The following is a 25,849-nucleotide window of genomic DNA, read 5'->3' on the forward strand; positions in this document are numbered from 1 at the left end:
CTTCCAGATAAATTTGCTTATTGGTTTTTCTATTTCTGAAAAATAAGTTGTTGGGATTTTGATTGGTATTGCATTGAATCTGTAAATCAATTTAGGTAGGATTGACATCTTAACTATATTTAGTCTTCCAATCCATGAACACGGTATGCCCTTCCATCTATTTAGGTCTTCTGTGATTTCTTTCAACAGTTTTTTGTAGTTTTCTTTATGTAGGTTTTTTGTCTCTTTAGTTAAATTTATTCCTAGGTATTTTATTCTTTTAGTTGCAATTGTAAATGGGATTCGTTTCTTGATTTCCCCCTCAGCTTGTTCATTACTAGTGTATAGAAATGCTACAGATTTTTGAATGTTGATCTTGTAACCTGCTACTTTGCTGTACTCATTTATTAGCTCTAGTAGTTTTGTTGTGGATTTTTCCGGGTTTTTGACGTATAGTATCATATCGTCTGCAAACAGTGATAGTTTTACTTCTTCCTTTCCAATTTTGATGCCTTGTATTTCTTTTTCTTGTCTAATTGCTCTGGCTAGAACCTCCAACACAATGTTGAATAATAGTGGTGATAGTGGACATCCTTGTCTTGTTCCTGATCTTAGGGGGAAAGTTTTCAACTTTTCCCCATTGAGGATGATATTAGCTGTGGGTTTTTCATATATTCCCTCTATCATTTTAAGGAAGTTCCCTTGTATTCCTATCTTTTGAAGTGTTTTCAACAGGAAAGGATGTTGAATCTTGTCAAATGACTTCTCTGCATCAATTGAGATGATCATGTGATTTTTCTGCTTTGATTTGTTGATATGGTGTATTACATTAATTGATTTTCTTATGTTGAACCATCCTTGCATACCTGGGATGAATCCTACTTGGTCATGATGTATAATTCTTTTAATGTGTTGTTGGATAGAATTTTATTGAGGATTTTTGCATCTATATTCATTAGAGAGATTGGTCTGTAGTTTTCTTTTTTTGTAATATCTTTGCCTGGTTTTGGTATGAGGGTGATGTTGGCTTCATAGAATGAATTAGGTAGTTTTCCCTCCGCTTCTATTTTTTTGAAGAGTTTGAGGAGTATTGGTACTAATTCTTTCTGGAACGTTTGGTAGAATTCACATGTGAAGCCATCTGGTCCTGGACTTTTCTTTTTAGGAAGCTTTTGAATGACTAATTCAATTTCTTTACTTGTGATTGGTTTGTTGAGGTCATCTATGTCTTCTTGAGTCAAAGTTGGTTGTTCATGTCTTTCCAGGAACCCGTCCATTTCATCTAAATTGTTGTATTTATTAGCGTAAAGTTGTTCATAGTATCCTGTTATTACCTTCTTTATTTCTGTGAGGTCAGTAGTTATGTCTCCTCTTCCATTTCTGATCTTATTTATTTGCATCCTCTCTCTTCTTCTTTTTGTCAATCTTGATAAGGGCCCATCAATCTTATTGATTTTCTCATAGAACCAACTTCTGGTCTTATTGATTTTCTCTATCGTTTTCATGTTTTCAATTTCATTTATTTCTGCTCTGATCTTTGTTATTTCTTTCCTTTTGCTTGCTTTGGGACTAGTTTGCTGTTCTTTCTCCAGTTCTTCCAAGTGGACAGTTAATTCCTGCATTTTTGCCTTTTCTTCACTGCCTTTGCTGCATCCCATAAGTTTTGATATGTTGTGTTTTCATTTTCATTTGCCTCGAGGTATTTACTAATTTCTCTTGCAATTTCTTCTTTGACCCACTCGTTGTTTAAGAGTGTGTTGTTGAGCCTCCACGTATTTGTGAATTTTCTGGCGTTCCGCCTATTATTGATTTCCAACTTCATTCCTTTATAATCCGAGAAAGTGTTGTGTATGATTTCAATCTTTTTAAATTTGTTAAGACTTGCTTTGTGACCCAGCATATGGTCTATCTTTGAGAATGATCCATGAGCACTTGAGAAAAAGGTGTATCCTGCTGTTGTGGGATTTAATGTCCTATAAATGTCTGTTAAGTCTAGCTCCTTTATAGTAATATTCAGATTCTCTATTTCTTTATTGATCCTCTGTCTAGATGTTCTGTCCATTGATGAGAGTGGGGAATTGAAGTCTCCAACTATTATGGTATTTGTGTCTATTTCCTTTTTCAGTGTTTGCAGTGTATTCCTCACGTATTTTGGGGCATTCTGGTTCGGTGCGTAAATATTTATGATTGTTATGTCTTCTTGTTTAATTGTTCCTTTTATTAGTATATAGTGTCCTTCTTTGTCTCTTTTAACTGTTTTACATTTGAAGTCTAATTTGTTGGATATTAGTATAGCCACTCCTGCTATTTTCTGGTTGTTATTTGCATGAAATATCTTTTCCCAACCTTTCACTTTCAATCTATGTTTATCTTTGCGTCTAAGATGTGTTTCCTGTAGACAGCATATAGAAGGATCCTGTTTTTTAATCCATTCTGCCATTCTATGTCTTTTGATTGGGGAATTCAGTCCATTAACATTTAGAGTTATTACTGTTTGGATAATATTTTCCTCTACCATTTTGCCTTTTGTATTATATATATCATATCTGACTTTCCTTCTTCCTACACTCTTCTCCATACCTCTCTCTTCTGTCTTTTTGTATCTGATTCTAGTGCTCCCTTTAGTATTTCTTGCAGAGCTGGTCTCTTGGTCACAAATTCTCTCAGTGACTTTTTGTCTGAGAATGTTTTAATTTCTCCCTCATTTTTGAAGGACAATTTTGCTGGATATAGGAGTCTTGGTTGGCAGTTTTTCTCTTTTAGTAATTTAAATATATCATCCCACTGTCTTCTAGCCTCCATGGTTTCTGCTGAGAAATCTACACATAGTCTTATTGGGTTTCCCTTGTATATGATGGATTGTTTTTCTCTTGCTGCTTTCAAGATCCTCTCTTTCTCTTTGACCTCTGACATTCTAACTAGTAAGTGTCTTGGAGAACGCCTATTGGGTCTAATCTCTTTGGGGTGCGCTGCACTTCTTGGATCTGTAATTTTAGGTCTTTCATAAGAGTTGGGAAATTTTCAGTGAAAATTTCTTCCATTAGTTTTTCTCCTCCTTTTCCCTTCTCTTCTCCTTCTGGGACACCCACAACACGTATATTTGTGTGGTTCATATTGTCCTTGAGTTCCCTGATCCCCTGCTCAAATTTTTCCATTCTTTTCCCGATAGTTTCTGTTTGTTTTTGGAATTCAGATGTTCCATCCTCCAAATCACTAATTCTATCTTCTGTCTCTTTGAATCTATCATTGTAGGTATCCATTGTTTTTTCTATCTTTTCTACTTTGTCCTTCACTTCCATAAGTTCTGTGATTTGTTTTTTCAGTTTTTCTATTTCTTCTTTATGTTCAGCCCATATCTTCTTCATGTCCTCCCTCAATTTATCGATTTCGATTTTGAAGAGGTTTTCCATTTCTGTTCGTATATTCAGCATTAGTTGTCTCAGCTCCTGTATCTCATTTGAACTATTGGTTTGTTCCTTTGACTGGGCCATATTTTCAATTATTTGAGCGTGATCCGCTATCTTCTGTTGGCGTCTGCGCATTTAGACAGATTTCCCTGGGTATTGGATCCAAAAGTTTGGAAGATTTTTCTGTGAAATCTCTGGGTTCTGTTTTTCTTATCCTGCCCAGTAGGTGGCGCTCGTGGCACACGTTCGTCTGCGGGTCCCACCAGTAAAAGGTGCTGTGGGACCTTTAACTTTGGAAAACTCTCGCCGTCCGGAAGGTTCGTTAGCCGAAGCGGCTTGGAAGAGTTCTAGCCGGCCCGGGGACCGAACGCAGGGAGGGTTGCTGGCCACCGCAGCCCAGGAAAGCGCCCGTCTGAATTTCCTAGTCTGCCCGGGCGACAAGCGTGGCGGGAGGGCGCCAGCGGCAGCGGCCCGCCCGGGAGAGTGCACGTTCCCAGGGAGTCACGGGTTTGGAAGGGGCCTCCCTCATCCGTCACCGTTCTCCGCGGCCTGGGGATTTCCGATCCAATTCTCTCAGTTGGTCCGGGGGCTGCGCGTGGTGTGGGCGCCAGTCGCCTTGGTTTCAGGGGACCACCTCTCCAATTCTCCCAGCCGGCCCGGGAAGGGGGAAGGGAGTAACTCCGGCCGCTTGCCACCCCGCCCGGTAAGGCCCGCGCGCCTCGGCGATCTCACCCGAGCTGCTTCTCTCAGCCAGCCAGCCGTTCCAGGATGGGGTACGCTGTCTTTTTTATCTCTGTTGTGGCTTTGGGCGCTGTTCTGTATCGTTTCTACTCCCCTAGTAGCTGTCCTGGAGAAGAAACCAGAAGGAGGCCGTCCATGTCAAAGATGAGGTGGGTGACGGGTTGCGGCGGGGGCAAGGGCGCCGCCATGGTGCCGCCTCCACAGCCGGATCGAATTTTGTATTCTTGAGTGTATATACATATTTCTGGGAAAGGGTCAACAAGATTTTATCACTTTCTTATGGAGTTCTATGGCCCCATCAACTAACCTAGAACCTAATCCTTTAGCTTTAATAATATCCTAAAGTTCATATGCTGTCTTTATAGAAATGCATGATAAGGCACATTTCAGAAATTCAGGATATTACTTTTAATTCATTTAAAAACTGTGTTTCACCTCATATAATATGGACTTTCCAAACACAAGTGTATAAAATACAACAGTCAGAATAATTTCAGTAGTTACTACAAAAGTATAAATACCCAGAAACAAAACACAAGGAAATATCATACATAATATATATGAGTATTTAGTAATGAGACTGGAGATGTAGAGGTTTAAGTTCCTTTGGCATTGTAGATATTAATAAACTTAAGCAATGCACTTCTAATTTCCATCTGTACTTAGGAAACAAGGAATACAAGAAGATATTTATGTCCAGTATCAATAAGAAAAGGGAAGCATAGAGAGGCATACTAGGAAGAAGTGGAGATCACAACCATGGAGCAACACATGCATGCCTCAAATTTACCCACCACATCATCTGAATTAGGCCTCTCACCACACTGAGCAGCTGCCAGCCAAGGAGAAGGGAATATCCTACCCACAAACCCAGCCGCAGCAATTGAGAGAATGAATGATAAAAAAATAAATAAATAAAACGTGTCCCTGCCATCCCAGCTCTAATTAAGAATGCACTGTTCTACAGGGGTAAAGAACACTATAACTAATTATACTATAAATGTAAATTATTAGGAACCCAGGCTGAACAACAATGAACAAAGCTTATTAACATCAACTGAAGTTTTCACAAATGGGGAGGAGGAGGGGCAGGAGGAAACAAAGTAAAAAGGACAGTAGCAGCAGGATGAAAATCTAAGAGAGTGGAAAGGGAAACTGCTCATCTATGCATAATTTAATTTGAGGTCAGCTATATAATACGTTAAAATATAATCACAAACTTTTCTTAATGTTCCCACGTGCCAAGCATAGTACTCTGTACTTTACTCAATCAATACAGGCATAGTTAGTTATATTTATTCCCACTCTCCAGATAAGAAAACTGAGGCAGAAAAAGTTTAAGTCACATAGCTAGTAGCTGATTGCCAGATTACAGTTAGCTCACCATAATACTGCAGAGATACTGTAAAGGCCCTTGTATGTTACCTAAGAACCTAAAAACTAACGTTTCTAAAGGAAAATGTATATTCTCGGTTTCAAATATTATACTTAAATGTTCAGTGCCTACTATATATAGAACTCTCACAGGAGGAAAAAAAAACATATTAAATAGGGTTTTTAATACCCAAGGAATCAATAATATATTCATCTACAAACTCTTATTACCCAGCCTGTTTCTAAATTATAACCTTTCCTTATAATCACCACATTCATCAAACATTTCCTTTTAAAATCCAAAGAGGCTAAAATGTGCATGTGAAAGTACAGTTTATTACATACTGATTCATTCTAGCACATTCATAAAAGCCTCTTAAATTAGTAAGCCTGCCTACCTCTCTTACCCACCTCTCCTTGCTCACTTTCCTCCCCTTGCCTTCCCTGCTTCAGCCACTTTGGGCTTTTATCTATTCAAACACTCTAATTCCTGGGTTTCTGATTCCTACCTAAGGGCCTTGGAACTCTTCTGTTCTCTTTACCTGGAATGTTCTAGACTGAATCCCCTAGAATTGAACAGCGCTCTTTCCATTCTCAGCTCAAATGTGGCCTCCCCAGAGACCATCCTGTCCACCCTAACTAGAGAGGGACCCAGCATACTCGCTAGTTAGTCTCAATCCCAGACCTGTTTTTATATTCTTTAGAGCCCTTATTGCTATATTAAATCAATAACTTAAACAATTATCTCTTTTCTGTCTGCCTCGCCAAGTAGAACATAAACTACACAAGAGCAGGCATTTTATAGGTGTGATTCATTTCTATAACAGGGACTAGGACATAAGGGTACTTAATACTCAAATATATATTTTATGTATGTAAGATTAAGTTTAAAAAATGTCTAATTTTCAGATATATCTCCATCAAAAGTTGTTAAGTGATAGACTGGGAGCTTGTCTGACACTTAACACATCTTATTTTAATCCAAACTTTTTAATGTCCACTTATAAAATTGAAACCACACTAGATAAATCAAGTCTTCTTTATGGCAGAGAAAAATTAACTAACTAATCCTCCTTAACTAAAGAAACAGAATAAGGGAATGGGTAAAGATAGCTAGAATTGGGTTTAAAATAAAAATTTTACCAAGGTACGTCAAAAATTTTTATGACATTATCATTACAGTCTATTACAATAAGAGGTAGGTTTACTCTTATATACATTGAGATGTTAGTGAATTCCCCTAAAGAAATGAAATTGATAACAATATTCCAGGGGAAGTATGCAAAAATGCCTACTAAAGTCTAGCAAGATTACAGTTTAGAATCTCTAGTGACAAAAACTACCTTTCTGAAGTGTTTCTATATACTAGTAATGAGCAGTCTGAGGGGAAAATCAAGAAAAAAATTCCATTTACAACTGCAACCAAAATAATAAAATATTTAGGAATAAATTTAACTAATGATAAAAAGACCTCTACAAAGAAAACTACAAGAATTTGCTAAAAGAAATCACAGAAGACCTAAATAAATGGAAGGGCATACCGTGTTCATGGATTGGAAGACTAAATATAGATAAGATGTCAATTCTACCTAAATTGATTTATACATTCAATGTAATACCAATTAAAATCTCAAAAACTTACTTTACAGAAATAGAAAAACTAATAACCACATTTATCTGGAAGGGGAGGGTGCCCCAAATAGCTAAAAGTATCCTGAGAAAGAAAAATGAAGTCGGAGGTCTCACACTACCTGACTTTAAGGCATATTATGAAGCTACAGCATTCAAAACAGCATGGTACTAGCATAAAGATAAATATACTGGCCAATGGAATTGAACAGAGTGCTCAGATATAGACCCTCTCATCTATGGACAATTGATCTTTGACAAGGCAGTCAAGTCAACTCACCTAGGGACAGAACAGTCTCTTCAATAAATGGTGCTTGGAGAACTGGATATCCACATGCAAAAGAATGAAAGAGGATCCAGGATTTTCCTAGACCTTACACCCAAAGCATGAGCATTGAAGAAAGAAATAGATAAATGGGAACTCCTCAAAATTAAACCCTTCTGTGCATCAAAGAAGTTTGTCAAGAAAGTAAAAAGGCAGAGTACACAATGGAAGACAACATTTGGAAACAACATATCAGATAAGAATCTAGTATCCAAAATATATAAAAAGATTGTTCAACTCAACAACAAAAAGACAAACAACCCAATTGAAAAATGAGCAAAAGATATAAACAAACACCTCTCAGAAGAGGAAATACAAATGGCTAAAACGTGCATGAAAAGATGCTCAACTTCCCTGGCTATTAGGGAAATACAAATCAAAACCTACAAGGAGATTCATCTCACACCCACCAGAATGACATTATCAAAAAAAAAAAAAAAAAAAAACAGAAAATAAGTGCTGGAGAGGATGTGGAAGAAAGAGGCACACTTATCCACTGTTGATGGGAATGTAAAATGGTACAATCACTGGGGAAGGCAGTTTGACAGTTCCTCAGGAAGCTAAATATAGAATTGCCATATGATCCAGCAATACCATTGCTAGGTATCTATTCAGAGAACATGAAGTCAAGGACAAAATGGACATTTGTAAACCAATGTTTATAGGAGCATTATTTACAATAGCAAGAGACAAAAACAGCCCAAATGTCCATCAACAGATGAATGGCTAAACAAGGTGCGGTTTACACATACGATGGAATATTATGCAGCTGTAAGACAGAATAAAGTCATGAAGCATGTAACAACATAGATGGATCTTGCAGACATTATGCTGAGTGAAATTAGCCAGAAAACAAAAGGACTAATACCGTATGGTCTCACTGCTATAAACTAACATTAATGAATGAACTTGCCCTCCCCCTCTCTACATAGGACACCCAGGTATATAAACCTCTCTGGCAATCTGGGACAGAAATCCTGGGATGAGCTGGGACCCAGCATCAAAGAATTGAGAAAACCTTCTCAACCAAAAGGGGGAAGAGAGAAATGAGACAAAATAAAGTATCAGTCAGTGCCTGAGAAATTTCAAACAGAGTCGAAAGGTTATTCTGGAGGTTACTCTTACGCATTATATAGATAATCCCTTTTTAGTTTATGGTGTATTAGAGTGGCTGGAGAGAAGTACCTGAAATGGCAGAGCTGTGTTCCAGTAGCCATGTTTCTTGAAGATGATTGTATAATGATAGAGCTTTCACAGTGTGACAATGTGATTGTGAAAACCTTGTGTCTTATGCCCCTTTTATCTACAGTATGGACAGATGAGTAAAAAAATATAGATAAGAAATAAATAATAGGGGGAAAAGAGGTTTAAATAAATTGAGTAGATTGAAATACTAGTGGTCAACGAAAGGTGAGGTAATGGGTATGGCATGTATGAGTTTTTTTCTTTTTTTCTTTCTTTTTCTGGAGTGATGCAAATGTTCAAAAAAAATGATCATGGTGATGAATACACAACTATGTGATGATGTAGTGAGCCATCGATTGTAATCATGTCAAGAATGTTTGTATATCAAGAATGTATCTCAAGAATTTGTATTTGTTCATTGTTTATAATAAAATAGTACCAAAAAAATTACCTTAAACAATATAGAGAAGATTAGCATGGCCCTTGTGCAAGGATGACACACAAATTCATGAAGCATTCCATATTAAAAAAAAAAAAAATTAACTTACTGAATCAACACTTAATTCCAGGCTTAGAAAAGCAAGTATCTACATCTAGAATATAGGTTAACAGAGAATAGGGTAGAGTAGGGCCTAGCGAGTTAAGGGTTAAAATGTAGAGAGTTTCTATTTGGGATGATAGGATTAACAGCTCTACATTACATATTTGAAAGGCTAAAAGGGGAAATTTTAGGTGGCATATATGTTACTAAAGTAAAAGTTTTAAAAATCCATGGAACTACACAACACAAACAGTGAACCCTAAGGTAAACCATGGACTATAGTTAATAGTACAGTTTTTAAAATGTGTTTTTTTGTATGCTGTATTGTGGGGGGTCACATTTCATTCTTTTTCTGTGTGAGTATCCCATTATTGCAGTACCATTTGTTGATGGGGGGAGGGAGGGAAGGCAAGGGCCGGGAATCAAATCTGGGTCTCCCACATGTCAGGCAAGAATTCTACCACTCCTCTATCTCTCTCAGCCAACACGACAAGCAAACCCACTGCCCTCCCCCATCCTACATGGGACATGACTCCCAGGGGTATAAACCTCCCTGGCAACGTGGGACAGGAATCCTGGAATGAGCTTGGACTCAGCATCAAGGAACTGAGAAAACCTTCTTGATCTAAAGGGAGGAAGAAAGGAATGAGAAAAAATAAAGTGTCAGTCAGTGGCTGAGAGGTTTTAAACAGAATCGAGGTTATCCTTGAGGTTATTCTTATGCATTACATAGATATCCCTTATCAGTTGATGGTATATTTGAGCGGCTAAAAGGTAGTACCTGAAACTGGAGAGCTGTTCTCCAACAGCCCTGTTTCTTGAAGATGATTGTATAAAGATAATGTTTACAATGTGACTGTGTGATTGTGAAAACCTTGGGTCTGGGGTGGGCCACGGTGGCTCAGTGGCAGAGTTCTTATCTGCCATGTTGGAGACCTTAGTTCAATTTCCGGTGCCTGCCCATGAAAAAAAAATTAAAATAAAAAACCTTGAGTCTGATGCTCCCTTTATCTAAGGAATGGACAGATGAGTAAAAAAATATGAATAAAGAAATAAATAATAAGGGGAACAAAGGTTAAAATATATTGGGTAGATAGAAATACTAGTGGTCGATGAGAAGGAAGGGTAAGGGGTATAGCATGTATGAGTTTCTGCTTTTTCCTTTTTAATTCTTTTTCTGGAGTGATGCAACATGTTCTAAAAAATAATCATGGTGATGAATATACTACTATGTGATGATATTGTGAGCCACTGATTGTATACCATGTATGGAATATTTGTATGTTAAGAATGCTTGTGTTTGTATATTGTTTTGTCAATAAAAACATTTAAAAAAAGAATTCTACCACTGAACTACCCTTGCACCCCCTAAAATGTGCTTTTTTCAATTGTAACAAATGTTTCACACCAATGCAAGGTATTAATAATACAGGAAATCCCGCGTTTCAAGCATGATCATTCTGTAAACGCACAACTTCTTCAATTAAAAAAAAAGAAATACATCCATAAAAATAGCCATAAACTCAAAACAAACACCTCAAAGATATCGCCATAGAACTGTGAAACTTTGAATAGGCTCCTGGAAATCAGAGAACATACAAAAATAGAAAGGCGGTATGTATGACAATTTTGAGAACGCTTTATCAGAGAATTACACTGCTCAACATACACATAAAATTATCAGGGATGATCAATAAGGAATATAAAGCCAGAACTAGAAGGAATTTTAGAAATTACCAAATCCCCCATTTATGATGAAGAGGCAGAAGCTGGGCAAAGTTACTTAAGCCAGAGCAGCACTAGACTCCAGGAGTTCACTTCTTTCTGTAATATAATTTATATAATTCTACATCACTGCTTTTCCCTTAAAAAAAAAATTTCCTCCTAGCCATTCCTAAAGCTACCCATGGTTTTCTAACATCAAGCTTAATTCCACAGTATAATTGGAGGTAAAGAGATTTCCTATTCCTATGACTATAACATGCTTCTAGGTTGTAGCAAACTCTTTAGTTCAAGACTAAAATATTTTCAACAGAACTAAGGATAGTCTTTAAAAATAATGAGTTGTTTACATCTTTTGGATAATATATGGGATAAATATGGGGAAGCAATTGGAGCAAGTCTCATCACAACACATTCAAGCCTAAGAGGATAAACTCAAATCCATTCAGCTCAATTTTTTTACAAAGCACTTATTGTGATATCAGCAAAAATAGAGAATTAGAAAGCTCCAAGGATCCATCCCTTTCCTAATGAAAAAACAAGGAAAAAACTTTCAGAATGAAGTCTATTAGAATGAACTTTGTCAGAACTCTGGAAAACAATCAAATGTTCAGAGCAAACAAGCAAGTGAAGAATCAATAAAAAGGCAATTTAAGAAATGGTTACATGCAAGTTATAACCAACTTGGTTATATAATACCAGAAAAAATAGACTTTAAAAGTAAAGACATCATAAGAAAGAAAGAAGGATATTATATACTAATTAAAGGGCGAATCACAAAGAAGATAAAACAATCATAAATGGTTATGTTCCCAACGAAGGAGCTCCAAAGTACATGAGACATATGTTGGCAAAACTGAAGGGTGAAATAGATATTTCAACAACGATAGTGGGAGACTTCACTCTCCTCTATACATAGAACAACCAGACAGAAGATCAACTAGGAAATAGAGAAGTTAAATAATTTGATAAATGAATTAGACCTGACAGATAAATATATATAGGTCATTGCACCACAATTCACAAGGATATACATTCTTCTCTAGTGCCCATGGAACATTCTCCAGGATTGATCATATGCTGGGACACAAAATAGGTCTTCATAAATGTAAAACTATTCAAATTATTCAAAGCACTTCCTCTGATAACAATGGAATAAAACTGGTTCTCAATAACCACCAAAGAACAAGAATATTGACAATTACGTGGCGATTAAAAAACACATTCTTAAACAACCAGTGGATCAAAGAAGAAATTTCTAGAGAAACCAGGAGCTATCTGGAGACAAATGAGAATGAGAATACAACTTATCAGACCTTATAGGATGCAGCAAAGGCTGTGCTGAATGGGAAATTTATTGCCCTAAATTCCTATATTAAAAAAAAGAAAGAGCAAAAACCAAGGACTTAACAGCTCACCTGGAGGAACTTGAGAAAGAACAGCAAACTAATTCCAAAGCAAATAGAAGAAGAGAAATAGAAAAGATTAAGGTAGAGTTAAATGGATGGCAAGAACAAAAGAATGATACAAAGAATCAACAAAACCAAAAGTTGGTTCTTTGAGAAAATCTAAAAAACTGATGGACCACTAGCAAGATTGACATAGAAATAAGAAACAGAATGCAAATAAACAAAAACAAATATGAGAAGGGGTGTATAACCCCAGACCCTGAAGAAATAAAAGAAATCATAAGAGGATACTACGAACAATTATATGTCAACAAACTAGATAACTTAGATTGAAATGCATAATTTTCTGGAAACACACAAACAAGCTACATTGACTCAGGAAGAAATAGAAGAGCCCAACAAACCAATGATAAATAAAGAGATTCAATTGGTCATCAAAAATCTTCCTACAAAGAAAAGCCCATGGCCAGATGGCTTCACAGGGGAAGTTTATAAAATTCCAAAGTTCCAAAAACAAGTCACACCAATTCACCTCAAACGTTTCAAAAAAACTGAGGAAAAAGGAAATCTACCTAACTCATTTTATGAAGCTAATATCATTTTAATACCAAAACAGGATAAAGACGCTATAAGAAATGAAAACTACAGGCCAATCTCCCTAGTGAACATAGATGCAAAAATTCTCAAAATTTTAGCAAATGGACTCCAACAAAACATTAAAAGAATTATACACCACAACCAAGTGAAGTTTATACCAAGAAGGCAAAGATGGTTCAACACAAGAAAATCAATTAATGTAACACATCCTATCAGTAAATCAAAAGGGAAAAATCACATGAATAAAAAAGAAAAGAAATTGTAGAACTCTGAGACATTTTTATTTGTCCTTCCCCCAACTCACTCTCTGGCCTGGCAACCATCTTAAAGACAGCAGCCCAGATTTCATTTGCCATCCTGGTCTCTGGTTCTGAAGGAAGGCTAGCAGACCTTGTTCTTAAAGAACTGTGTCTGTCTGTTTTGATCTATATGGAAGCTAGCTGAAGGACTGACACAAGGAGCCTGTCTTGGTTTCACTTAACTTGGAACTCTTTCAAGGAGAAGAAGTGGCTATGCAGAAAGCATTTCTCAAAAACATTAAAAGGCAAAAGAATAACCTGCTGTCACTTAGGGAAAAGATTACAGATGACGTAAACAATAGGCACACAAAGCCTAGGAAGAAAATCTAGGAGAGAGATTATCTAGGGAGGTAGGGAACTGAAAAGCTCCCATTTATATCAGGGAATTTAGAATCTAACAAAGACGCATACTCAGAAAAAGATCTGAAAAAACACTGAGCTTTCACTTCTGGCTAATCTTTGAGTTCAGCACAAGCAAGAAGTAAAGGTTAAAACAGAGGTGTAAATTATCCCACTAAGGACCAAAGGAGCAGCCCAATGCAGAGCTAACTTGCAAACATTCATGGAGTAATTTTTTTCTTTTTCTTCTTCTTCTTTTTTATTTTTTTTGTTCTTTTTATTCTTTTTTTTTTTTTTTGACTCCAGGTGTGTTGAAGGGACTCTCTATCAACACACTAGCTGATTATATTTAAAGAAACAGAGACTTCCAAGAACACATACAACAAAAAATATAATAATCACAATAACAGTTTAGAAAAGCCACTAAACCAACAACTGCAACCCACAACAAACAAAATCAAACACAGCTGGAGGAGGGAGAGTAATCTAATTTTCAGAGTTAACACATTATAATACATTTTTTAGTATTTCATCAAATGTTCAACAAAAAATTATGATAGTAAAATGAAATAAGAAAATATGGCCGACACATGAGAGGAATTAACAAAAACTATCTCTCAGAAAGCAAAGACATTGGCTTTACTAGAGTAAGACTGTAAATCAACTGCATTAAATATGCTCAAAGAGCTAAAGGAAGCAATGTAGAAAGAGTTAAAGAAAACCAGGAGATAAGCCTCAACAACAGAGAATATCAATAAACAGAAAGAAATTATAGAAAGGAACCAAACAAAATCTGGAACTAAAAAGTACAATAATTGAAATGAAAAATTCCTGAAGGGTTTCAACAAAAGAAACGAACAGGTAGAAAAAAGAATTAATGAACCTGAAGATAGGACAACTGAAATTATTCTGAAAAGCATAAATGAAAAGGAAAGAAAGCAAATGGACAGAGCTAAGAGAACTGTGGACACTATCAAGCATGCCAATATATCCATAATGAGAGTGCCAGAAGGAGAGGAGAAAAAGAAAGAACAGAAAAAAATATTTGAAGAAATAATGTCCCCAAACTTGCCAAGTTTGTTAAAAGACATATTGTTCAAAAAGCTCAACAAACTCCAAACATGATAAACTCAAAAAGATCTACAATGAGACAAATCACAATTGAATCAGTGAAAGAATCTTGAACACACCAAAGGAGAAGTGAATTATCACATACATGGTATCAAAGTATGATTAACAGCTGACTTCTCAGCTGAATCCATGGAGGTCAAGAGGCAGTAGATGACCTATTTAATGTGCTGAAAGAAAAACCGACAATCAAAAATACTGTATCTGACCAAACAGTGAAGAAATTAATACATTCCCAGAAAAAACAAAAGCAGATGACATCTGTCACAAGTAGATTTGTGCTATAAAAAATGCTAAAGGAAGTTCTTCAGGCAAAAATGACAGAACCTTAACTCAAAGCCACCTGAAGAAATAAAGAATACTGGTAGAGGTAACTGCATAGGTAACTGCAAAAATATTTTTTATTGTGCTTTTACCTTGTAACTTCTCCTTTTTTCCTATATGATTTTATATGCAAATACATAAAACAATAATGAATCTATGCTAATTGTCACACAATGTATAAAGATATCATTGGTGACAACAACAACTTAAAGGAAGGAGCACAGTTTTTGTATACCATTTGTACTGGTTTGAAGCTGTACCCAGAAAAGGTCATGTTCTTTTCATCCATTCCTGTGGGTGTAGACCTACTGTGGGTAGGACCTTTCAGTTAGGTTGTTTCAATTGAGATGTGACTCAGCGAATTCAAGGTGGATCTTAATCCTTTACGGGAGTCCATTATGAGAGAATAAAAGGCAGAAAAAGCCAAGAAAAACCCAGAGAAGTTTGAAGAAAGCTTAAAGAAAAAGCTATAAAAGTAAAAAAAAAAAAAAAAAAGACAAAAAATAAATAATAGGGGGAAACAAAGTGTAAAAACTGGGTAGATTGAAATACTAGTGGTCAATGAGAGGAAGAGGTAAGGAATATGAGTTCTTTTCTTCCTTTTTCTTTTTTTCTGGAGTGATGCCAATGTTCTAAAAATGACCATGGTGAAGAAAGTACAAGTATGTGATGATATTCGTAGCCATTGATTGTATAATACAGTTGCACTATACGTGTATAGATACTTCTCAGCAAAAATATTTTTAATTAACATTTCCAAAACTGAACTCACTCCTTCTCCTTACTACCATCACCCCTGAAAGAAAATAATGAAATAAAAATAAAATTAAATTGAAAAAAATAAAAACCACCAAAGAGGGCTGAGAAAAAAAAGTCACAGAGAAGCAAGCAAGGACACACAGAAGCTGAATGAGCCACTGAAGCCAGAACCTGAAAGCAATGAAACCTGGAGAAAGGGACCAGCAGATGCCGGCCATGTGCATTTGCATATGACAGAGGTATCCCAGATGCCAGCAGCCTGTCTTCAGAAAAAGCATCCTCCTGCTGATGCCTTAATTTGGACAATTTCATGGCTTTACAGTTGTAATTTTAATAAATCCTCACTGTGAAAAGCCAGTCCATTTCTGGTATATTGCATTTCAGCAGCTTTAACAAACCAAAACACCATTGAAGCTAGGTTAGTATTAATTCAAAGTAAATTGCTCTAAATTCAAGAGGTTAATTGTATTCCCCCCCCCCAAAATAAATTTAAAATATACCAAAAAGGAAAAGAGAAAGAAATAAAAACCATACACTACAAAATATCAGCTGAACACAAAATTAAGTAGTAATGGGGGAACTGAGGAACAAGAAAAAAAAACTGCATAAAACAAAACAGCAAAATGGTAGAAGTCTGCCCTTACCAGTAATTATTTAAATGTAAATGCATTAAACTCATCAATTAAAAGGCAGATTGTCATAATATATGTTTTAAAAACACATGATCAGGGCAGGCCACAGTGGTTCAGAGTTCTCGCCTGCCATGCTGGATACCTGGGTTGGTGCCTGCCCATGCAAATTAAAAAAAAACCACACATGAGTCACATATATATTGACTACATTTTCCTTCAGCTTACAAGAATTACTGAAGAGTTACCCTTCAAGTAGGAATACTCAGATGCTAAAGTATAAACTCATGTCAAACTGCCTGCATAAACTAAAAATTTGGGTTATATGGGCCGTGACGGGGGTAGAAGAGGAAATTACATATGCCCGTACTTTAGAAATGTGGCTGCCCTCTGTAATAGGAATAGACTCTACCGTATGGTATGAAAAAATCCAAGCTAATAGTGGTTTGAAAAGACATGCTCACCACTTTAGCACCCTGAGGCTAGAACTTGCATCCTCAGAGTTTATGACCACTGCTCTGGTCATCACATCTGACTTCCAGGTACTAGAATCATCTCTCATCGAGGGAGATTCCCCAGAAGCTAGAATTATTGTGCAGTGGAAGTTGGAATGGTATTATCCCTGGTTATAAAAACAACAAGGTTTTCAGGTTTTTTCACTCGGAAATAAGGGGAGGGCCATTGAGGTGGGAGACTGGTAGTCTCTGAAAGTGAAAACAATTAGAACAAATGCTTAGTGAAACCACTAAGTCCTCAACAGAAATAACCCAAGAAAGAGTCCAGTAAATACGAGAAGAGAAATCTGGGCATATATAAATCAAGCACATAGGCAAAGAATTCTTGAACATGACTCCAAAGACATGATTCATAAGAAAAAAACTGCTAAGATGAATGTCACAAAAATTACAAAGCTTTGGTTGGGCCATGCTGGCTCAGCAGGCAAGAATACTTGCCTGCCATGCCTGAGGACCCGGGTTTGATTCCCAGTGCCTGCTCATGTAAAAAAATATATACACAAAGTTTTGTTATTCAAAAGAAACTGAAAAAAATGAAATTACAAGCTACAGACTACTGGAACATATTGCAAGCCACATATCCAACAAAGGAATTATATACAGGATATGTAAAGACTTCTCAAAAATCAACAGAAAACAAAAATTCCAATTTAAAAATGGGCAAAAGACTGACATTTCACCAGAAAGGATTTATAAATGGAAAACGGCACATAAACAAAATTATTTAACCATTAGGAATATGCAAATTAAAACCACATGAGATACCACTACATCCAATAGAATAGCTATTCTGAAAATAACAAGCGCTGGTGAGGTTATGGAGTGTGTTGGTTTGGAGCTGTATGCACCTCAGAAAAACATAATCTTAAATTGAATCCATCCCTATGGGTATGAACCCATTGTAAGTAGGATCTTTTGATGAGGCCACTTCAATTAAGAGGTTAATAGGCTAATCCTATTACTGGAGTATTTTATAAGAGAATGAAACTCAGACAAAGAAATTATGGAAGCAAAAACCTGAGATCAATGGAAACGGGATGCGAAGGGAGAGCCCAGCAAGTGCCACCATGTGCCTTGCCATGTGACAGAGGAGCAGGACAGCTGGCAGCCAACCCCAGAACCCTGGTCTTCAGGAAGAAAGCACTGTCTTGATGATGCCCTGATTTGGAGATTCTGCTGGCCTCAAAAGCATGAGTGAATAAATTCCCATTGTTTAATCTGACCTCTTCATGGTATTTGCTTTGAGTAACCTAAGAAACTAAAACACGGAACAGCAACTGGAACTCTCATACCTTGCTAATGGGAATGCAAAACGGCAAAGCCATGCTGGAAGAGTTTGGTCATTTTTTATAAATTTAAGGATTCACTTACCATATGACCCAGCAACTCCACTTCTGATTATTTATCCTAAAGAAATGAAATCTTATATTCATACAAACATCTTAGAGCAACTCTATGCCAGAAACTTGAAACATCCCAAATGTCCTTCAACACCTAAATGGATAAGCCAACAGTAGAAAAGCCATTATAAAAGCAGCTTAAAGAAACAAAACTATGATACACACAACTTTGAAGATTCTCAAAATAATTATGCTGAGCAAAAGAAGCTGGTCTTCAAAGGCTACATATTATATGTGACATCCTTGAAAAGACAAAACTACAGTATATGTCAAGGGTTAGGGATGGGTGAAACTATCACTATAAAAGGGCAGCTACAAGAATTCTTTGGGATTTCAGAACTGTTGATTATCCTGATTGTGGTGGTGGTTACATGAATCTATACAACTTAAATTCATAAAACTATATATACATACAAATAAAATCAGGGGGTAGTCTGTCTTCACTGTGATCAAGAAACAAAAAAAAAATCCATTAAATAAAGTATATTAATAGAAAGAGGAATAAAATTATGAGGGGTACCCTGGCTTCTATCAAGGAGAGGTGGTACAGGAATTATTCACCAGAATTTGCTGGACCTAGGTAAGCCACCTCTCCCAACTCCTCACATCTCCATATTATCATCATCTGCTCATCAAGCAACATTTTGATGGGTAAAATGGTTTCACTTCGTCTGGTGACATTAGGCAAGGTTGCTCTGTTCAGCAAATATGAGCATTTGAGTAACTGGGAAGTGCACCTCCAAATACAAATTAATAAACTAGCATTACTTCTAATTAATTAGAGATTAGGATGAATCAGGACTCCGGTGATGAGTCAGACCCCTGTTGGTGCCACCAAGGCACTGCTACCATATGGTGCCTCTCTGACAGTCAGATGTTTCCCAAAGCTTGAGCAAATCTAAACATAACAACCAAAAAACGGACAAGAGAACTGGTAAGACAGGGATAATAAACTGTATTTCATAAAAGTAGGAATAGATCTCACTTCATATATTGTTCCAGAAGAGTTACCTATAAAGTGAGTAACTATAAATCAAATTCATTTTACTAATTATTTCCATCACAAAAATAGACCCATGTCTTTCTGGAAAAAAACTGTGCCCTCCCCCCCCAAAAAAAATCTTAAAGTCACATATGTAAAGAGTAATTATGGCTTTGTCACAAAATAATAACCACTATAATATAAAGTCACACAGCAGAGGTTCTAAACACTGCCATCACTTATTTTATGTTCAACAACCTACATCTTAAAAGGAAAATGGCATTTGATTAATGAACTGAAAAATCATACATACACACACTCAATTTAACCACTTCCCTAACCCTTTTTGGTTGCACAGATGCTTTTAATGATATTTCATGAATGGTTTACAAACATAACCATGCTGATATGAACAAATGGTAGGAAAGAGAAAGGTAAAAGTAGCGCTATTTCAAAATGTAGCAGCACTTCTATCAGTGAAAGGTACACTCACTGGAGGAGACAGAAAGCAGGGGACCGACCAACCAACCAGCAGGTGCTCGAGTACAGCTCTGTGCTGCTCACCACTCTGCCAAGCACTGCAAAAGACGCTCTGCTCTCAACTTACCAGCTTACAGCTATCTTTTTAAAAATTTAAAGTTAAAGTCCAAAAGTGTTTCACTGCTAACAGAAATTACAATAACATCTATATAGCAATCATTAGGTGCCAGGTCTATCCTCAATGTTTTAACATACACTAATATTCACATTTAGCCCTCCTCTCCCACTTCTCATTTTCTTCCCCCTTCCACCTCTTCTGCCTTCCCTCCTTCCTTCTCCTCCTTCTTTTCCTCCTTCTTCATTTTATACATCAGAAAATTGGGTGAGTGAGGAAGAATCAACAAATAAATCCATCTATTCACACAATGGAATACCAAAAAACAATGGAAATATAAGCTCACAACGACACAAAAAAATATGAATGAATTGTACAAACAAAGCTGAACAAAAGAAGCCAGAGACAAGAGAGTAAATACTGAATGATTCCATTTATTAAAAGCTAATAACTAAATAAAAATAAAAGAAAAAGGTTAATAACTAACTAACTACACACCAGCTATAAGGAATCCAAAAAGTGGCTACTCTTAGCAGGAGTCACTGGAAGTAGCATGAGGGACTTTGGGGTTCTGGGGAAAAGGAGAATGTGTTCAGGAGTCAGCAAGAATACTGGTTCAAAAGTATAAAGGAAGAGGTATGTAAAGTGAACAGAAGCAGTTGAATAAGCAGAGGTGACTACATTATGGAGTCTGAGGAATGAACCATTGAGAAAACCTGGTTTTTAAATGCTCACTGTGAAATCAGCATGCAAATGCCTAGGTGCATGCAGTCTATAATACATAACAGCACAAAAAGATCCAAGCAACTGAATCACTTCATTTAATTATATTGCTTGTGCCACAAACTAAATAATATTTACTAAAAATATTAAATAGAGGACATTTACATGCCACTTATAAGCATTTAAATAAGAAAGACCATTAATCGTATATCTAGAGCTATCTTATCTTAGGTTCACTTTAAGAGAGTACAATAATAGCATACCCTTCACTTCAATTTGCTTATGATTTGAATAATACATTTGCTTAACAGCTTAAGTCTTTATTATTATTCTACAGAAATAAAGATGACAAAAAATTCTTGGAACGTTATTAACACAGCAAAAAAGTTACATCTGTATGGTCAAATTGTAGGTAGTTCTGGAAACACATTCATCCTAAAAAGTAACTTCTGCCAATTTTTTTTTTTTTTTACATGGGCAGGCACCGGGAATCAAACCCGAGTCCTCTGGCATGGCAGGCGACCATTCTTGCCTGCTGAGCCACCGTGGCCTGCCCAATTTCTGCCAATGTTTTAATTAATGTATGATACCTCAAAAGAAAAAAAAATGAGATGGAATAATGGTATCAGCTTTTTTCAGATGTTAGGTATATTAATATTTTCCTATTTTATTTTCTAAAACACATGTAGACTGTTAGCTAGACAAAAAGCCAGTCTCTTTCAAAGATGCCAGGATAACATTTAGTGGAACAGTTTAGGTGTGCTTAATGGAAGCCATGCTAAAGAGTTTTCTTGATAATGTATCTAGAGGTACCTTATTGGCTATAACTACCTGAACGGATCAAACTTGCAGTCAGTGTGGAGGAAAGGAGAAGATATCCACAGGATATGGTCTGCAAGCAAACTTATGATTCCATACCTTTCTGCAATACTGCAATATCTAGGAGGGCCTTCTTGAGTCCCTTTCCCCACCCCCTCTAGAGAGCTTAGTTGGAGTTTCTTGTTGTTACACTGGTCTGAAAACAAGGATGTTAGAAAACTTATTTCACTGACCAGAATTCACACTCTAGCTCCCTAAGGCCTTATTCCATTTCTTGGAAAATGTCAAATAAAAGGAAGCAACTTTTCTAGATGATTAAGGAATTCACCATTCACCAACACAAGCCAAAGAAATAATCACATACTCTTTCTCTTAAACAATGTATGATAAAATAAATTGCTTTTAACAGAGATATTCAAACTTTTTTGTCCCCATGTCTTTTGTGATAGGTTGAGTTACATACCCCAACAAACCCATAATCTCAATCCATGTGCCTGTGGGTGTGAACCCATTGTGAACAGGATCTTCTGAAGATGTCAATTTTAGTTAAAATGTGGCCCAACTGAACAAGGGCAGGTCTTAACCTGGATTACCAGAGGCCTTATAGAGAGGAACCAGAAGTCACAGAAGAGAGAAAAGAGACGACATTACCATGTGAAAGGAAGCAGCCATACAACCCAAAGAACCCCAAGGACTGCCAGCAGCCAGCGCCAAAATGTACAGACTTAGGAAGAAAGCATCTCCTTGAGGACATCTTGATTTTGGACTTCACTAGCCTCAAATCCATGAGCCAAAAAACTCCTGTGGTTTGCAGCAACTTGATGCATAGTGTTTGAGACAGCAACTCCGGCAGACTAAGATGCTATTTAAGGGCAAAAAGCATGCATGTCCTAACATCTCTCCCTCTCCTTCAAAACTGATTTTCAACCAAGGGTACTTGACCAGAAAGAAATGAGTCCCTCTGTCACCCAGGAAAGAATCGTTGGTCTACAGGTTAACATACAGCACCCACCTAATATACTAACTGGTCCCACCCTACCCTTCCATTCTTCACTTCCACCATGTCTTCCCTTCCACCAACACCTCTCCTTTTAGTCTAGTAAATGAAGTTGTTGAGTGGAAAGAAGGAGGCAGGTAGCTGCTCTCTGAAAAAATCAAAACCAGTGTGTGTATACTTATGTATATTATATATATAATATATATATATTAATTTTGGATAATAAAAAAATACCACCTGTTGCTTTCAAAAATCAAAATTGAAAAAATAAAATGAGACCAAATTATCTTCTGTCAACACATGGAAGGCATACTGGAATCTCAAAGTTGAGAAGAGGACTGGAGATTTTAATGTTTATCAAAAGTAGCCATGGAGGGCGGGCCGCGGTGGCTCAGCGGGCAAAGTGCTTGCCTGCTATGCCGGAGGACCTCGGTTCGATTCCCGGCCCCAGCCCATGTAACAAAAACGGAGAAACAGAATACAATAAAACAAGAAAATGTTTAAAAATGTTTCCCTTTCTTCCTTCCTTCCTTCCTTCTATCCTTCCTTCCTTCTCTCTGTCTTTCCTTTAAAAAAAAAAAAAAAAAAAAAAAAAAAGTAGCCATGGAAAGAGCCAGAAAATGAGCTTTTAATTATGTTTTAATGATGTATAATAATAATTGCTAACATTTATTAAGTGCTAACTATTCCCGATATTTTGCTCTTTTATATGCATAATGGGATAGAGAATAAGAAAGAGCATAGACTCTGGGTGTAAACTGCTTGAGGCTCATGTCCCAGCTCCACCACTGACCAGCTGACATCAGCAAATAGCTTGGCCCTCAGTCTCAGTTTCACCATCTAAACACAATATGGTGGTAGGTGGTACCTCCCTCTTGGACTCATAAATTAATGAGCTGATGTGGGGAGGGGCACTCAGAACAATTTCCTGACTTAAGAATCAGCTATTATTTTCATAAGGATCCCATCTGACCTTTGCAATAGCCTCATGCTCTAGGTGTTATTACTATCATCCCCATTTTTCAGTCAAGAAAGCCAAGATTCAGAGAGGTTAAGTTACTTAAGCAGGTAACTAAGTGGTAGAGCTGGCATTTGAAGGCAGGTTTACAGATAAAATGAAAACAAAACAAAAATAGCCACAGGTTAAAAATCACTCAGAAATGGAGTCACGTTTCCCATCTAATGTCGCTTGTCCTCCATGGGAGTGACCCTAAGCACACAGGAACAGGGCCTTTCCTCCCCTTTCTTCTGCTAGGTAAACACCTGTATATTACTCCGACTAAGAAACAATTATCACTCTTCCCCACACCTTCAGAAAAGCTTGGTAACTAGCTTTTTGGGTATCTTAATACTTTTTTTAATGATCACTTATTGGGCACTTATTAAGTATCAACAATTATTTCTTAACATTCCAAAGTCACATGGGTAGTTAGTAATAAAACTAAAATCTAAGCCCAAGTCTTTCTGAATCCAAAGTCAAAGCTCTTTCCACTGTATTATGTTTCCACATCTTCTTCTCTCTTATTATTAGTGATGTACTTATCAGTTTTGACCGTAACATTCTAACTTGTTTGAAAGTCAAGCATCTCTAACTTATTTCCCTTTGCATCATCTGTTCCAAATAGAGCCTGAGCACACAGTAAGTGTTCAACAAAGGTTTTGGAAAGAACTAAGCAAACAGTAGGTGTAATTATCTCTGAAGACAAAAAACAAAAGCAATGTTAGAATTCAGAGATGCTTAATCCCACCACGACCTTTAAACCACTCAATAAATACTCAGCAAATGCTTACAATCGTTCAGAAACATCTGACATATTCTGGAGAAAGACAATGAAAAGGACCTATGCTGGTACTCATAAAACATAAACTCGAGGGCTGTGCCAATCCAATAGAGTAGCCATTAACCACATGTGGCTACTGGGCACTTACAAAATATCTGATCCAAAAGGAGATGTGATGTAAGTCTACAAGTACACACTGGATTTCCAGGACAACAGTATGAATGTAAAAATGCAAGGTATCTCACTAAATTTTTACACTGGCCACATGACAAAATTCTGTTATTTTGGATATATTGGATTAAATAAAATTTTACTATTAAAATTTTAACGTGGCCACTAGAAAAAAAATTTTTTTTTAATTAGAGAAGTTGTAGATTGCCAGAAAAATCATGCATAAGGTACAGACTTCCCATACACCACCTTATTACTAACACCTTGTATCTGTGTGGCACATTTGTTGTAATTCAGGAAAGAATATTTTTATAATTGTACTATTAACTGTAGTCCATTGTTTAAATAGAGTTCACTCTTTGTATTGTACAGTCCTATGTATGGTTTAATTTGATTGACGTTTGTGGGTCACATTATATTTCTATTGGACAATACTGCTCAAAGAACTACAATTTCTTTCATTTCATTTGGATTATTTTAAAAATAAAAACTTTTTCTTTTCTTTTTGCTTATTCAAGATCTTTTCCCCCTGAGACTTTTAAGAGGAACAGTGGAAACTGACAGCCCACTCGGCTGCTACCCTTTGCCCTGCGTTCCACGTGGAGAAGTGAATTTATAATTCTTCTTCTCTTGCAAGAGTTCTCTTAACAGAGTGCATCAGTGTTCAAAGAGCATATTCCAACTTTGCCAACTTACTTGAAAATTACTCTTGATTTTACTATTGTGACTAAAGATCACGTAGAAACAAATAATACTCATCTAATACATATAAAGTTAAAACAATATAATATTTCCGTAAAGCTTTCTAGTTCACCAAGTACATTATCTCATGTGATTTTCACAAAAGCGTGTAGCTAAGTAGAGCTGTTGTTACTATCTTCTTTTATGATGAAAAGCCCAAGAGAGAAGTGAAGTGATTTGCTCAAGAAACTATAGTTAGTCATCGGCAAAGTGGAAACTCAAGCCAGATTTGCATTCAGATCCATCTCAGCTGTGTTTTGGAATAAGCAATTGATTATTAGTTTCCTATGGTTGCTGAAACAAATGTCCACACAACAGGCTGCTCCAAACTGAAGAAATGTATTTTCTCACAGTTTCGGAGGTTAAAAGTCCAAAATCCAGCAGTGTGGTGCTTTTACCAGGGCTCCAAGAGAGAATCTACTCTTTGCTTCTGTGCTGGTTTGAAAGGATTTGTGTACCCTACAAAAGCCATGTTTAAACCTAACCCAATCTTGTGGGAGCAACCATTTCTCTTACACCCTATTCAGCATGGCATAGTGGAAACTTGATTAGATTATCTCCACAGAGATGTGGCTCGCCCAATTGTGGGTATTAACTTTTGAATAGACAGAGATGTGACTCCACCCATTCCATGTAGGTCTTGATTAGTTTGCTGGAATCCTTTGAAAAAGGAAACATTTTGGAAAAGCTTCAGAATGATGAGAGAACCTCAGCGTCCACCAGCCAGCACCCTTTGGA

General features: G+C 36.7%; 1 protein-coding gene and 1 non-coding gene across 8 annotated transcripts in view; one reads left to right on the plus strand and one right to left on the minus strand.

Annotated features, from left to right (window-relative positions):
- PDE10A (phosphodiesterase 10A) overlaps positions 1-25,849 on the minus strand; it is a 695,790-nt gene that overhangs the window by 210,942 nt on the left and 458,999 nt on the right. The window lies entirely within an intron of this gene.
- On the plus strand, positions 9,059-9,168 carry LOC143651079 (U6 spliceosomal RNA). Its single transcript, XR_013159822.1, has one exon. It is a non-coding gene; the product is annotated as a U6 spliceosomal RNA (small nuclear RNA).

The sequence above is a fragment of the Tamandua tetradactyla genome, chromosome 11 (assembly GCF_023851605.1).
Source record: "Tamandua tetradactyla isolate mTamTet1 chromosome 11, mTamTet1.pri, whole genome shotgun sequence".
NCBI classification, from domain to species: Eukaryota; Metazoa; Chordata; class Mammalia; order Pilosa; family Myrmecophagidae; genus Tamandua; species Tamandua tetradactyla.